The sequence below is a fragment of the Canis lupus genome, chromosome 11 (genome assembly GCF_048164855.1).
Source record: "Canis lupus baileyi chromosome 11, mCanLup2.hap1, whole genome shotgun sequence".
In the NCBI taxonomy this organism is placed as follows: domain Eukaryota; kingdom Metazoa; phylum Chordata; class Mammalia; order Carnivora; family Canidae; genus Canis; species Canis lupus.
Window position 1 is genome coordinate 51,585,103 of NC_132848.1, and position 13,489 is coordinate 51,598,591.

Genomic DNA, 13,489 nt, shown 5'->3' on the forward strand with positions numbered 1-13,489 from the left:
ATTGCTGAAAGTAGGTTTGTAAAAATTAACAGCTCTGACAACAGATGGACAAGAATAGGGAATGAATAGAGGCAAAGGAGCTTTCTAGGAGACTAGGGCTGACATCCAGATAGGAGTGATAAGGTAGGAGGCTACAGTGGAGGGATGGGAATGGAAAGGACAGATTGAAAAGTCATTGACAAGGAGAATTTGATTGTATTTGTTGTGAGCCGCTGGTATAGAAGTTAAATAGATCACTGTCAAACCCATAGAATTTTACATTCATGGATGGCAGACCTAAAATGTGTTAAATACTACTTTAGTTGTGGCAGGAAATGTGCCCCCTAGAGTACCATGTGATTTAGTTATTGAGAAAAGATCCAATGAACACAACTCAAGGGAAATGGAGGCTATTGTAAATCCACAGAGTGGCCTGACTGGAATATAAGGATTCCTGATGAACAGACAACTCTTGCGGATCACAGAACTGGAAAGAAACTGAAACCCTTTCTCTATTTCACTTCTGCTTTTTCAGTGAACACATCAGGGGCTTTTACAAGGCCCACGTGGGGGCCCTTCCAGCCCCTGAGCCCCATATAACCTTTCTGGCTACATCTCTGCCAACAACTGCATCTTCCCTCTTGTCTCAGTTCAAATGCACCTCAGAGAATTAGGAGACAGCTCCACCTTTCAAGTCAGGGCACAAGTTGCACATATCCGAGCCACCGGCTGTGACAGAGGCTGGGTCAGGAAAAGAGTGGTTACACAGTGATGTCCACTCAGCAGCAGCGATGAATACAGCAGGAGAACCGACCTGCTCTAATGAAACAATTATTTTAATGAATCTGAATTGGAGCAGAAGCTGGAACCTTTTGGTGTCCAACCTTACCTCTTGAAGGTGCAGTCAGATCCAGAATCCCCTTGCTACCTCACAAAGCCATCACAGGAGGCAAAAGCGTGAAGACTGTGGGATTGGCGTTGTGTGCTTGTTCCATCTGTGTAAGTAGTTTGCACCTCAGACTAGCGACTCTTCCTACGAGTCATCTGGCCTTTCTGACAGCACCAGACAGCCTCCTCCAGGCCTCCTTATGTGGTGTTTATCAGTAAAGGGCACAGTTTGCTGGCCTCATTACATATCCCCACAGAAATCCGTCTGCTGCAGAGCTCCATGGAACTACAAGTTTTCCCAAAAGAACTCAACAATTTTTTGACATCTCTGTAGTTGTTCAAGATGAAAGATCAGTAAACTGTGGCCAACTGGCCAGTCACCTATGTTTGTATAGAAAGTTTTAGCCATTTGTTAACAGATTGTCTGTGGTCGATTTTGTGTTCAATGGCAGAGTGGCAAGCCTAAAATTTTTAGTGTCTATCCCTTTAAGAAAAAGTCTGCTGACCCCTATTCTAGATAGCTCTAGAAATGATCAGCATTTTTTCGATGACCTCAGGTTGATGTAAAAGATTAGTAGCTACTCAGGAGTGGGACCCTTCCTTCCCGTGCCATTTCTATTGTTTCCTAATTCCATAATCACTTTGTGGACTCAATTTTGGGCCAGAAGTTACTCAGAGTCTCAAAAGATTATCTTATTGGCATAAGCAAAAGCACATATTATTGTACATTGATGAATTAAACAAGTAATTTGATCTAGATCACTGTTTATAGTTTTACACACACACACACACACACACACACACACACACGTCTTTAGCCCGTTCTGGTTATTTACCCAAGGATTATGTTTTCTTGCTACATTCACTCAAAAATAATACTATGTGATTATTTCCTGCGTGATCTGGAATGTTGGGCCTTTCTCCAAATGCAGTCTTCTCATTTGTTTCCATAACATGGAGTTAACCTTTAGATGATGTGGTTGAGTTTCCTCAAACAGGGTATTAATTTTCACTCTCACAGCTGGAGAAACATAATCCTATTTCATGAGTTAGTGGACCAAAGAGCCTCCTACCTTCTCACACTATCCTCCTTTTAGAAAATAAATGTTAACCTGGTATCTTTAGGGATCATCTGCAATAAACCTATATTTTTAAGGGCCATTCCATACTCAGATGAGCATACTTAGCTAAGGCAGCCCACTTGGAACACATGAGTTTTAGCCAAGCAGTCAGTGATAAAAATACATTGCTGCAAAAGCTCTGATTTATCACTCTGGTGCCTCGTACATGGTTTGCCAACAAACTCTTCTTTGCCTGAAATATAGGATCTTTAAAGTCAGCTGCCAGTCTCTCTCCAAGAGGAGAGGGGGAGAGAGTTTACTGCTTTTGCCTTGTGAAGGAACCTCCACCCCCGTGTTCCTCCCCTAGGCTCCTGATTCAAACAGCACAAGTTGAGAAACAGGAAAATAGAATCTTCCTGCCTAGTCATGCAGCAGTTAGCTCTTTTGAATGAGAAAAATGTGTGTTCATAATTACCAAATTTGAAATGTATAGCCATCACTGCTTCTGGAAATTTGGGGCTGTTTCTGAGCCAGATGAGCTGCTCCCCTAGCCTCCTCCCCTGTAAGCGGCATCTAGCCGAAGCCCAGTCCGACCTGTCAAGCTCACCCTGCCCGCAGCGTCCTGGGGCCCCTCTCAGGTTCTACTTCCCACCCCACTCAGAAGCCTCCTTTGACACCTCAGCAAGAGACCACCTTTCGCTTGTCTTTCCTTTTAAAAAAAAAAAAAAAAAAAGATGTTATTTATTTATGAGACACACAGAGAGAGGCAGAGACAGGCAGAAGAAGCAGGCAGGGAGCCTGATGCGGGACTCGATCCCAGATCCCAGGATTAGGACCTGAGCTGAAGGCAGACGCTCAACCACTGAGCCATCCAGGCATCCCTCACTTGTCGGTCCATGGACAACTCCCTCCCCCAACTAAACTATCAGGTCCTTCAGTCAAGAGGCCATGTCTTTTTCTGTTCAAAAAGAGACTTAGGTAAATTCACCAAGACCAAAGTGGGATTACTTACTTGTTCCCCAGCACACAGCTCAGCATAGAAAGTCAGTGCCTTTGAGTGAATGTGAGTGAAAGGACTTCAGATCTGCCTGAAGCAGGAACATCAGAGTTAGAAGAAGCCAATGGCCCCAGAGGCAGGAAAGTTCTAGAAAGGGTGTGAGTGAGAGAGCATCAAGGTGTGCAGCTGCTGCCGCTTTCTTCCTGGCTCCCCCGATACCCCAGTCTGACTGGCCGAGAGACCTCCATGTGCCACTGTGGAGTGCATCATTCACACCATCCTTAAAGAAGATCCCCTTGTATTTCAGTATCATGTCTAAGAGTCACTTAGCTCTGGATCCACACTGCAGAAAATGTGAAGCACCTATAGAAAAAGTACCCTGGTGCTGGAGATCTTATTTTAATTATTTCTATCAAAGTTCACTTTTTGCTCAGTATCTGATTTCATTTCAGGCTGACTTCCTCTCTTCAGGCACTGGACTCATGAAAGCTATATTAATTTATTTATGTGGTCGCATAATATCAGCAGATCCCTTTCCCCTCCTTCAGGCTGCTGGCCTAGCTCAAGGCTCTTATCTCAGAGGAGGGATGTGACAATAAGAGGCAGAGAAATAAGAGTGTCTTCCTGGCTTTTGGTTCTAGAAGCAGCCCTTAGGAGAAAGAAGGAAAAAAAAAAAAAAATCCTAGCAGCCTAGATAAAATATTTGGAAGAAAATCTAACAGGAATAGAAAAAAAGGTTCCCTGTGCCTGAGTGGATGAAGTAAATTTCTGGGCAAATCCCAAGAGCAAACGTGTCAATGCTGTGTCCTTTATGTTACTCCACAGGTTCACCTAGGGAAGGTGGAACAATCCCAGATGTTTTTATGGGGCCTGGGAATAAAAAGGACATGATCCTCATACCCTCAGCAGAGCCTCAGGAAGGTTGCAAGACTTCAGAAAAGAAATGGGTACGTGGGGGTCCAAGGCTTGCAAAGTCTTCAAGGCCACAATGAGAAATGGAAGCACTTCTCCTTGTGCCTGAGAGGATACCACAGAAGTGGAGGGTGCTGGCGAACCAGAAGAGGTCATGAAATAGTATGGTTCAGTAGATACCAGTGGGGAAGGACGACATGGGAGTCAGGTTCCTTACTCCCTCTACTGCTTGCCCCACCCCACATCATTGTGTACCTTGGCACCTCATAAGGCCCTGCCAGAAACTAGACACAATCCCAGGGAAAGAAGAGATGAAATCTATAAGCGCACTCAGATTAAATTTCTGATAATGCCAAGAGATGGCAGCTAGAAATAAAAATTAGCTTATATTTCTTATAAATTTGTGGCCTAATTAATGTACCCACTGCTTATAGTTTATATACCCCCCAAAAAAACATTTCTCAGAGAGGAGCAGTGCTCAACTAACCACTTAAATGTCTTCCTAACAGGTTTTAAGGTTTTAGCAACCAAATTGTGAATATATTATCCACATATGCCTTCAAAGGAAAGGGTCTCTCCTAATGATAAGGTGTCCATATTCTCTGAACCAGATTCAATTCAAATGATCTGACAAGTGTGAAGGCTGCATTTCAACACCAAGAATTTTTTTTTCTTAAAGTTAAACATGAATCTAACTCTAATTTTAGTGTCAACTGATTAAGAAACTATGTAACAAAAGGCTAAGATATCTTTAGTAACATTGTAAGTTCATTTCTTTTATTCATTACAACATTTATGCATATTTGAGATGCAACCCATGTGGATGAGCACATTTTTCATTCAGTCTGCAGACAGAGCACATGCACATGGGTGTGCACATCCCTTGAGGTGATTCCACAGCTCCCAGGGGCCTGAGGTCCACAGGTTGGGACCTGCTGAGCCAGTGAATTTGAAATTGGTCTTATTTGGAAAACCCAATATGTATGATGGCAGTGTCTTGCAGAAATACCTCTTTTAGTATTCCAGTCTGTGGGCTCTGGCAGAAATAATAGTTTGCTGCAAAACAGATCACTCTTTTTTATTTGCAAAGTCTTCATACCAGCTGAATCACAGCTTGCTTTTCACTTCTCGTAACACCTTGCAACATCGCAAAATATTTGCTGGCGTTTGTGAAGGGCGGCTGCAGAATTAGTAAACTGAAAGGAGGCCTGCCTTTCCTCCCACCCTGTCAGCACCTTCTGTTCTAGCAGACCGAAAGGCAGCTTGAGAACTCTGATTGCTTCTCCAGATTAGGACAACTCTTGGCACTGTAGCCCGGAGCAAGAATGGAAGCAAAGGAAACGTTAGGGAGTTTTGCAGGTGCCAGTACAGAATATTGTCACTTTACAGAATCAAATTTATAAAATGACTCCATGAAGGTGCATTGCTATGGTAACCAGCCTTCTCAACTTTTAGATCTGTAAGTAAAGATGGTGTGGGCCATTTCTATTTGGGAGTATATAATCTGAGTTTAATGAATAACTACCCATGCTCGAACTCCTAGTCATCTAAGCTCATATAATGCTAAACTAGGAAGGAATCTTAGCAATTACCTGGTTCCACTTCCCAAGTTTATAGATGGGGCAGTGAGACCCAGAGAGGTGACACTACACAGCTAACATATGTTAGACCACAACCCATGTGGTCTCACCGAGTTGTCTAGTGCCCTTTTCTATATACCAGGCTGCCTTTCTGAATGGACTCCCCCAACTTCCACCCAACTTATCCACCCAAGTGGATAAGAGAAATACAGCCACAATTAGACATGGGACATCATCACTTCTTATTGAGATGACAAATAAAGTATTATCAATATGCCAGTGTCTAAGTAAGCATCTTTCTCCATCAGAGTTAATCAGAAAGTCCACATTCTGGCAACTTTGATTTACCGAGAATGATAGGTAGAAGGGCAATGGGGTGGGGGTGGGTAGGTATGGAGTGACCTGATGATCGAGTATTATGGTTCCATCATATAGCATACATGCATTACATCGAACATAATAAGGTAAACTTCCTTTACTAATTTGATTTAAAAAATACCCTTTAGGATTTTTCAAGGCCTTTTGAGCAATTCACATTACACAAATACTTGCAAAGGTGCTTTGGATAAGAACTTTCTTTCTAGTTAGTGATTCACCAGGCCACAGAAAATTTAGCTACTAGGAATCTCCTTAGGTTCTTATAGAGAAGAACAGCAGAAGTTTAAGAATATTCAGTACCATTCTTTTAAGCAAATCAAAGTCCAAAATTAAAACTAAACCATGAAATTAAAGAGTGTTTCAGAGTATTACTTCATCTTAAAAGGACATATAAATACAAATACTTAGTCCCCCCAAAATCTTTAATGTGTGCGAATCATCTGGAAAGCTTGTTAAAAGGCAGATTCTGGTTCATGAGGTCTGAAGCCAGACCAGAGATTCTGCATGTCTAGCAAGCTCTCAGCTGGCGTCAAGCCTGCTGGTCCTTGGTCCACACCTTTTATAGAAACGGACCAGTTGACTAGCTGCCTATCTCCCAAAATGCATTTCCTGTGAAGGTCAACCCTGACTTTGAGAACTGTGACCACCCCAGTCACAGGAATCCTTTTGGCCTCTGAATGCCTAGTGCCCTTACTGTATATGTCTCCACGAGGCACTTGCGTACCGCAGTGTATTATGTCCCATGTGGGCGCGACTTATATGTCCAATCAGATCATAACCCTGTGTGTGCAACACAGATGCTGAATGGAGAACTACTGATGGCTGGTTGATAAACTGAAGATTATTTCCTCCTTCCTCAGGACGCTACACCTAACCTACCCATGAGCTTAAGACTTAAATCAAACCTCTGGTCTAAGAAGCGTTGAGTCTGTTCTGTCTGTCATCTCCCCTCCCTGTAAGCTGACCTCTAAGAAACCAAAGGTTGTGTGGATAGTTCTGACTGGACATGTAAAACAACCAGCTGTGAGGACAAAAAGGGAGGTAAGGATGGATGCCTATCACAGTGGGAAGGCTGTTCACTGGTGCCATTAGGCTGCTGGAGGAGCAGCACTGGGGTACGCTGGAAAGAACACAGGCTTGGAGGCCAAACACACCCTGGCGCGGAGCCTTCTTCTGTCACCCACAAGCTGTGCATCTTTAGAAAAGTTACTTAAAATTACTGGGAATTTATTACTTCATCGGTAAAATGAGATACTCTCTCCTGTGGTTGTTGTCAGAACTGTAGAAAATTTGTCGTAAAATTGCCTGCCATGATGCTCAATGAAAGACAGATGTTAATCCAGCATCATTGCTTCCAATTTAAAATGGAAATTGAGTTTGTCACCCACCCTCCATGCGAGAAAGCCCGCTGGAGAGTTTACCAGCAGGGTGACATCGCCATCTAGTGGCGTATTGCTGCCTAACCCTCCTTCCAGGATTCGGTCTTCTCCCCCCACCCCCCCCATACCCCAGTACCTTTGATGGTCATTTGATTCATTCATTCATTTCATTCAATTTATTGAACGCCCAGTGTGTGCCAGGCACCGATTTGGCTGCCAAATCTACAACAGTGAACAAGATAGACGCGGTCCCTGCCTTCAGGGAGTTCGTGACCAGATGGGGAAGATAGAAATTAAATTTTGAATTCAGATTGTAAAAAGTAGAATGAAGGAGTATAGGACCCTGTGACTTTGTAATACGGCTTCCCCAGGGAATCGCCATGGAAGGCAAAAAGAAGAAGCCAGCGAAGAGACCACATCAGGGACATTTCTCTGGGTGCCTCGACTCAGATTTAGGACCAGAATCCTGCCAATCCCGGGGTGGGGGGGGGGGGGGCTCCAGTCTCGAGCTGTGGTATCTTCCATCAGCCACTGAACATCCACCATCCCACTCCCTGCGAATCACTCTGCACACATGATCACCACGGATCTTCTCATGTGATCCTTTTACAGACAATATTCAGGGGGGTTAAGTAACTTGCACAAAGATATAAAATGACATGTCAAAGACAGGATCCACACCCAGTCTTTCTGCCTCCAAAGCCCACATCCTTTCTTCTACTCATGCGGTCTCCCTGATGCCAAGCCCAGTCTCTTTATTCTGCTGCTTGCTTTGGGCTGAAAGGAAATCATTAAGAGGAAGTGTTTGGGGAGAATGAAAACGCAGAGGGAAAATGAAATAATAGCTTGATGGGTCATGTGTGAAGGGCAGAGAGGAAACTGCTAGCTTATGTTCCATCAGTGTGCTTTAGAAAAGTAAACCTGAGAGATCTCCTCCATCCAGAAAACAAGATTTCCTAGTAATGTTCCTTATGCTCTTTGGATTTAAAATGTGATGCAGCTGCTGCTAAATTAAGATGCTTTGAGGGATCATTTGGAGAGGAGAGGTTATTCTCTGGATTTCTGGATATCTATGGATTACCCAGCAGCAAGAGCAAAGCTTCACTGGGTCAGAGAGTGGCTGCAGGCTTGTGCAGTGTGCAGGGTAACCAACCATCCTGGTTTGCCCAGGACTGAAAGGTTTCCCCTAGGACTTTCAGCTTTAAAGCTGAGGCATCCCTGGGAAAACTATGACCATTGGTCACCAGAGAAATGGGTCTGATATAGCCATGGAAGGTAGGCCAAGGCAGTTATTGAAACCTAGGGTCCAGTGGAAGCCTTGGTCATAGCCCAAGGCAGAAAAGGTGGGACAAAGGGCAAAGGGTGGTGTAGGACTCTCAGCAAGATACTCCTGTGCTGAGTCCCTGGGTTACTGGCCCAGAACTCCTGCTCCAGGACCTGGGAGCAGAACTGGTTGGCCTATGGTAGAGAACAGATATGACAGCAGAGTCAGGCTGGTCTGTGCCTCAGTTTCCTCATATGTAAAAATGGGATGGAAAACAGTACCTACCTCCTAAGACTGTATAGGAACTGTAAAGTGCTCAGAGCAGTGCCTGGCCTTTGAGAATACATGACCTGTCTCCACTGAATTCTCCAGAAGACAAGCTCACATGCAGCCCTGAATTTCCATAGCTCAGTTTCCCTGTCTTGGTAAAGTGGAAACCAAAAGCACTGCCAAACCTTTCAGAAGAAACAGAACAGGACACAACCAAAAAGAATATGGATAGTGGTTAGGAATTTGTACTATGAAATAAAATTACCTGGGTTATATCCAGCTCTGCCATTTAGATGGGCAGAGCTGGATATACTCAACAAACACGTATGGGCCAGGCACTATTCTGGGCACTTTATAGATAACAGGGCAGTTAATTCTCATAGCAGTCTTATCAGGTAGAAACTGATATTAATCCCATTTTACAGATGAACAGACTGAGGCACAGAGAGGTTATGGTTTGCTCAACTCACACAAGAAGCCAGAACCTTGGACTAGTTTTCTTGACATCTCTGTTCACCTCACTCCCCCAGAAAACCAGGGATAATAAACTATGGTACCTCCTTCATAAGGTTGTTATGCAGATTCAGCTCAATCAGCTATATAAAGCACTTATCAAAGCATCTAGAACATAGTTAGCATTCAATACTTAAACACAAAGTGCCTTACTACTTAATTAGGAGTGACAATACCTATATTATATGCCGTAATTATCAAAAATATAACTGGCAGTTGAAGAAAGTGGCCAAATGGTAAAGTAGTAAAAGTCTGGGGTAGAGCAAGGTACATACAATATCCTGAACTTAGGAACAGGAGGGAAGCCTAAAAGATCCTATTTGCATGACAGACCTTATAGGGAGAGGTGGTGAAAAGAACATTTTGGATTCACGATTGGTTCCTAAATTCCAGGCTTTACTTTCCTGAACTAAGAGAGACAGTAAGCAAGTCCTTGTCTCTGGGAAGAAGTCCTAGAAGCCCCAGATGGGAAAGCTGAGGTATCTGGAGAGGCCCACACCTGGGCCTGGGGTTTGGATGGCCAGGGAGGCCTTATAAATAATGCCAACTTTTCTTGCCAAATGCCGTGGAAAGCCTGGGCAGGGTCATGGCTCCAGCCCATGTTCCAGATTTCTCTCATGACCATACCCCTGCTTGCCAGCCTGAAACCACTGTTGTCCTGGAATTACCTCCCTGGCTTCATCCTCTTCAACCCTCATTTTTGACTCACAGGACCCAGCCCTCTTCCTTCACCTGCTCTGTTTTTGATTCGTTCTGATTCCAGGGAAGACACAAGCCCATCAACCCCAAGTAGGGGGACCCTGAGGGCAAAAAGGACTGGCCAGGGACTGGTGAGGCAGGAGGAATATCTCTGATAAGAGATGTGGTGATATTGTGCACAAATAGCTCTGGAGTCCTGGCAAAGTCCTAGGAACTCACCCAGGTTCTTCATTAGAGGGAGTGTTAAACTTCACTTTGGAGACCTAGTAAGAGTTTTATGTAGCATCAGTGAGAGAACAAGAACTCTTGTCTAGGGTGAGTGCCAAAGACAGTAAACATCGAATGGACACGGGCTGTCCAGCCAAGTCACATTCATCTCTCTTTCTCCCACCTCCTAAAAAGTGATGGGAGCTGTGCTCTTGGGCTCAGGGAATTCTCAGCTGTGCTGCTTTGCCCCCAGATGGATCTTCTGTCTCTCTTGAGCTTTTTCACATAGACAGCTGGATTGGATGGTACCTGGTTTGCATTTCCATCTGTTTGCATTTCCCTGGTTGCTGCCCTCCTCAAATCACTGGCAAAAGATTGGCAAATTCTGTCTCTCACCATTGGGTGGATGCTAATCCCTGCCCTAGGCCAGTATCTCCGGCCCCTTGGCAGGGGAGTGCAAGGGGAAGGGTGTGTGTGTGCCGGATTTGGGTGATGGCTGCACAACCTTGGTGCCTGGCATTTCAACTCTGGCTTCTGGGGCCTTAGGTTGTGGGTAGGAAGCTGCAGAGTAGAGCCACCCTGTGGCAGAGAGGTGCACAACAATAGGGAGACTACCCAAGGTGATCTGTGGGAGGAAATGGGCATCTGGGGACCCTGCTGGTCAAAGGCTATGGCATCCTCTCTCACAAACTGATGTGTCTGGGGAGATGCAGCTAAAGTCACCACCTAGCTTCCTGCTAGGAAAGCTTCCAAGACTGGAATTGGGCTCCAATTGGGTTTGAGGGGTGGGCCACCCACATTGTGCATTTGAGTCTGCATTCAGTGGTCCCCTGGTCCAATTTTGCTTAACAGTAACACATTCTTTTTCCACGAATGTTCTGTTTTGTTCTACAGATCCTACAGGAGATAGCATAATGATAAAACCTCTGTGCTTCCCACTGCTGCTACAAAAAGACCAGATTAAAATTTTATGACACTTTTGTTTTTGTTTTTTATGTATGCTGTATGTGAAAATATCTATTACGCAAATCAAGTAGTCTGCTTCCCATTGCCAAGCATCTCTGGCACAGGAGCTGTAAGAAGAAGTGTAATGAACATAAAACAGTTTTTAGAATCCCTAATTTGGTGGCTGGTAAAGGAAGCTGGCAAGCCCCTCTCTGCCAGTGCTGCCAAAGACTGTCTGTTGGGCATGTCCTTGCTCAGCTCACGATGCTGCAGAGGAGGGGAAGAGGTGGCTCTCCTTGGACTTCATCCCAAAGCAACCCCCACCTTTTTAACACTCCCATTCCTGTCCTGGGGAACTAACCAGTGTCCTGCTTGCTGCCCTCCAAGGATCTGTGGGCTGCTCAGTTGTCACTGGCCTCCCTACTTAATCCAATGCCTACAGATGGCATTCCAGTTCTAATCCTCACCAGAGAAGAGAGCAGGGTGGTCACTGTCATCTTCTCTTGTGGTCACTGTCATCTCCCTGACGCCTCTCCTACTTTAGCACATTTCTTCTTTTAACTGGGAAGAGAGGCCCTTCTGATCTTTCTGAATGGTTCAGCCCTTATTAAAAAAAAAAAAAAAGACTTCTACAAACAATCATAAGAGAATATTATGAAAAACGATATGCCAACAAATTGGACAACCTGGAAGAAATGCATAAATTCCTAGAAACATATAAACTACCCAAAGCTAAAACAGGGAGAAATAGAAAAATTTTTACAGACAAATAAACAGCAAGGAATTTGAGTCAGGAAAAAAAAAAAAAACCTCCCACCAAACAAAAGTCCAGGACCAGATGGCTTTACAGGAAAATTCTACCAAATATTTAAAGAATTAATACTTATCCTTCTTAAACTACTCCAAAACAGAGAAGAGGAAGGAAAACTTCCAAATTCATTCTATGAGGCCAGCATTACTCTGATACCAAAACCAGATAAAGACTCCACTAAAGTAGGAAACTATAAGCAAATATCCCTGATGAACACAGATGCAAAAATTCTCAACAAAATACCAGCAAACTGAATTCAACAATATATATTTTTTAAAGCCTTTATTTATTTATTTGAGAGAGAGAGAAAAAAAAATTAACAGTGGGGATGGGCAGCTGGAGAAAAAGAGGGAAGCAGACTACCTGCAGAGCAGGAAGCTGGATCAATCCCTGGACCCTGTGATCATGACCTGAGCCAAAGGCAGATACCTAACTGACTAAGTCACCCAGGTGCCCCAAATTCAACAAATATTAAAAATATCATTCCACGATTAAGTGGGATTTATTCCTGGTTTGCAAGGGTTCAATATTCGCAAATCAGTCAATGGGATACATCACATCAGTAAGAGAAAGGATGAGAACCATATGATCATTTCAATAGATACAGAAAAAGCATTTGACAAAGTACAACATCAATTCATGATAAAAACCTTCAACAAAGTAGGTTTAGAGGGAGCATATCTCAACATAATAAAGCCCACTTATGAAAAACCCATAGCTAACATCATCCTTACAGGGGAAAAACTGAGAGTTTTTCCTCTAAGATCAGGAACAAGACAAGGATGTCTACTCTCATCACTCTTATTCAACACAGTGCTGGAAGTCCTAGTCATAGCATTCAGACAATAAAAAGAAATAAAAGGAATCCATATCAATAAAGAAGTAAAACTTTCACTATTTGCAGAAAAAATGCTATTCTATGTAGAAAACATGCAAGACTCCACCAAAAAGCTGCTAAAACTGATTAATGAATTCAGTAAAGTCACATACAGGGGCACCCGGTGGGTCAGTTGGTTAAGTGGCAGAGTATTGGTTTTGGCTCAGGTCATGATCTCATGCTCTTGAGATCAAGCCCAGAGTCTATCTCCATGCTCAACCGGGAGTCTGCTTGAAGATTTTCTCCCTCTACCCCTCCCCACACTCTCTCTCTCTCTCAAATAAGTAAATCTTTTTTTTTAAGTCAAAGGATACAAAATCAATGTACAGAAATCTGTTGCATTTCTACACACCAATAATGAAGCAGCAGAAAGAGAAATTAAGTAAACGATCCCATTTACAACTGCACCAAAAATAGTAAGATACCCAGGGAAAAAACCTAACCAAAGGTTGAAAGCCTATACTCTGAAAACTATAGAACATTGATGAAAGAAATTGATGATGACATAAAGGAAAGACATTCCATGCTCATGGATCAGAAGAACAAATATTGTTAAAATGTCTATAGCTACACAAAACAATTCACAGATTTAATGCAATCCATATCAAAATACCAACAGCATTTTTCACAGAGCTAGAACGAACAATCCTAAAACTTGTATGGAACCACAAAAGACCGCAAGTAGCCAAAGCAATCTTGAAAAAGAAAAGCAAAACTGGAGGCATCAAA

The 13,489-nt window shown here is 43.4% G+C and overlaps 2 long non-coding RNA genes across 2 annotated transcripts; one reads left to right on the top strand and one right to left on the bottom strand.

Moving 5' to 3' along the window:
• The first annotated feature begins 1,669 nt into the window (after positions 1-1,669).
• On the top strand, positions 1,670-11,107 carry LOC140600182 (uncharacterized). Its single transcript, XR_012003369.1, has 3 exons — positions 1,670-3,872; positions 6,656-6,836; positions 11,022-11,107. It is a non-coding gene; the product is annotated as an uncharacterized lncRNA (long non-coding RNA).
• LOC140600181 (uncharacterized) lies at positions 4,610-13,237 on the bottom strand. The gene is made up of 3 exons (XR_012003368.1): positions 13,113-13,237; positions 11,540-11,675; positions 4,610-5,144 (listed from the first exon to the last, which is right to left on the bottom strand). It is a non-coding gene; the product is annotated as an uncharacterized lncRNA (long non-coding RNA).
• Between the last annotated feature and the right edge of the window lie 252 nt (positions 13,238-13,489).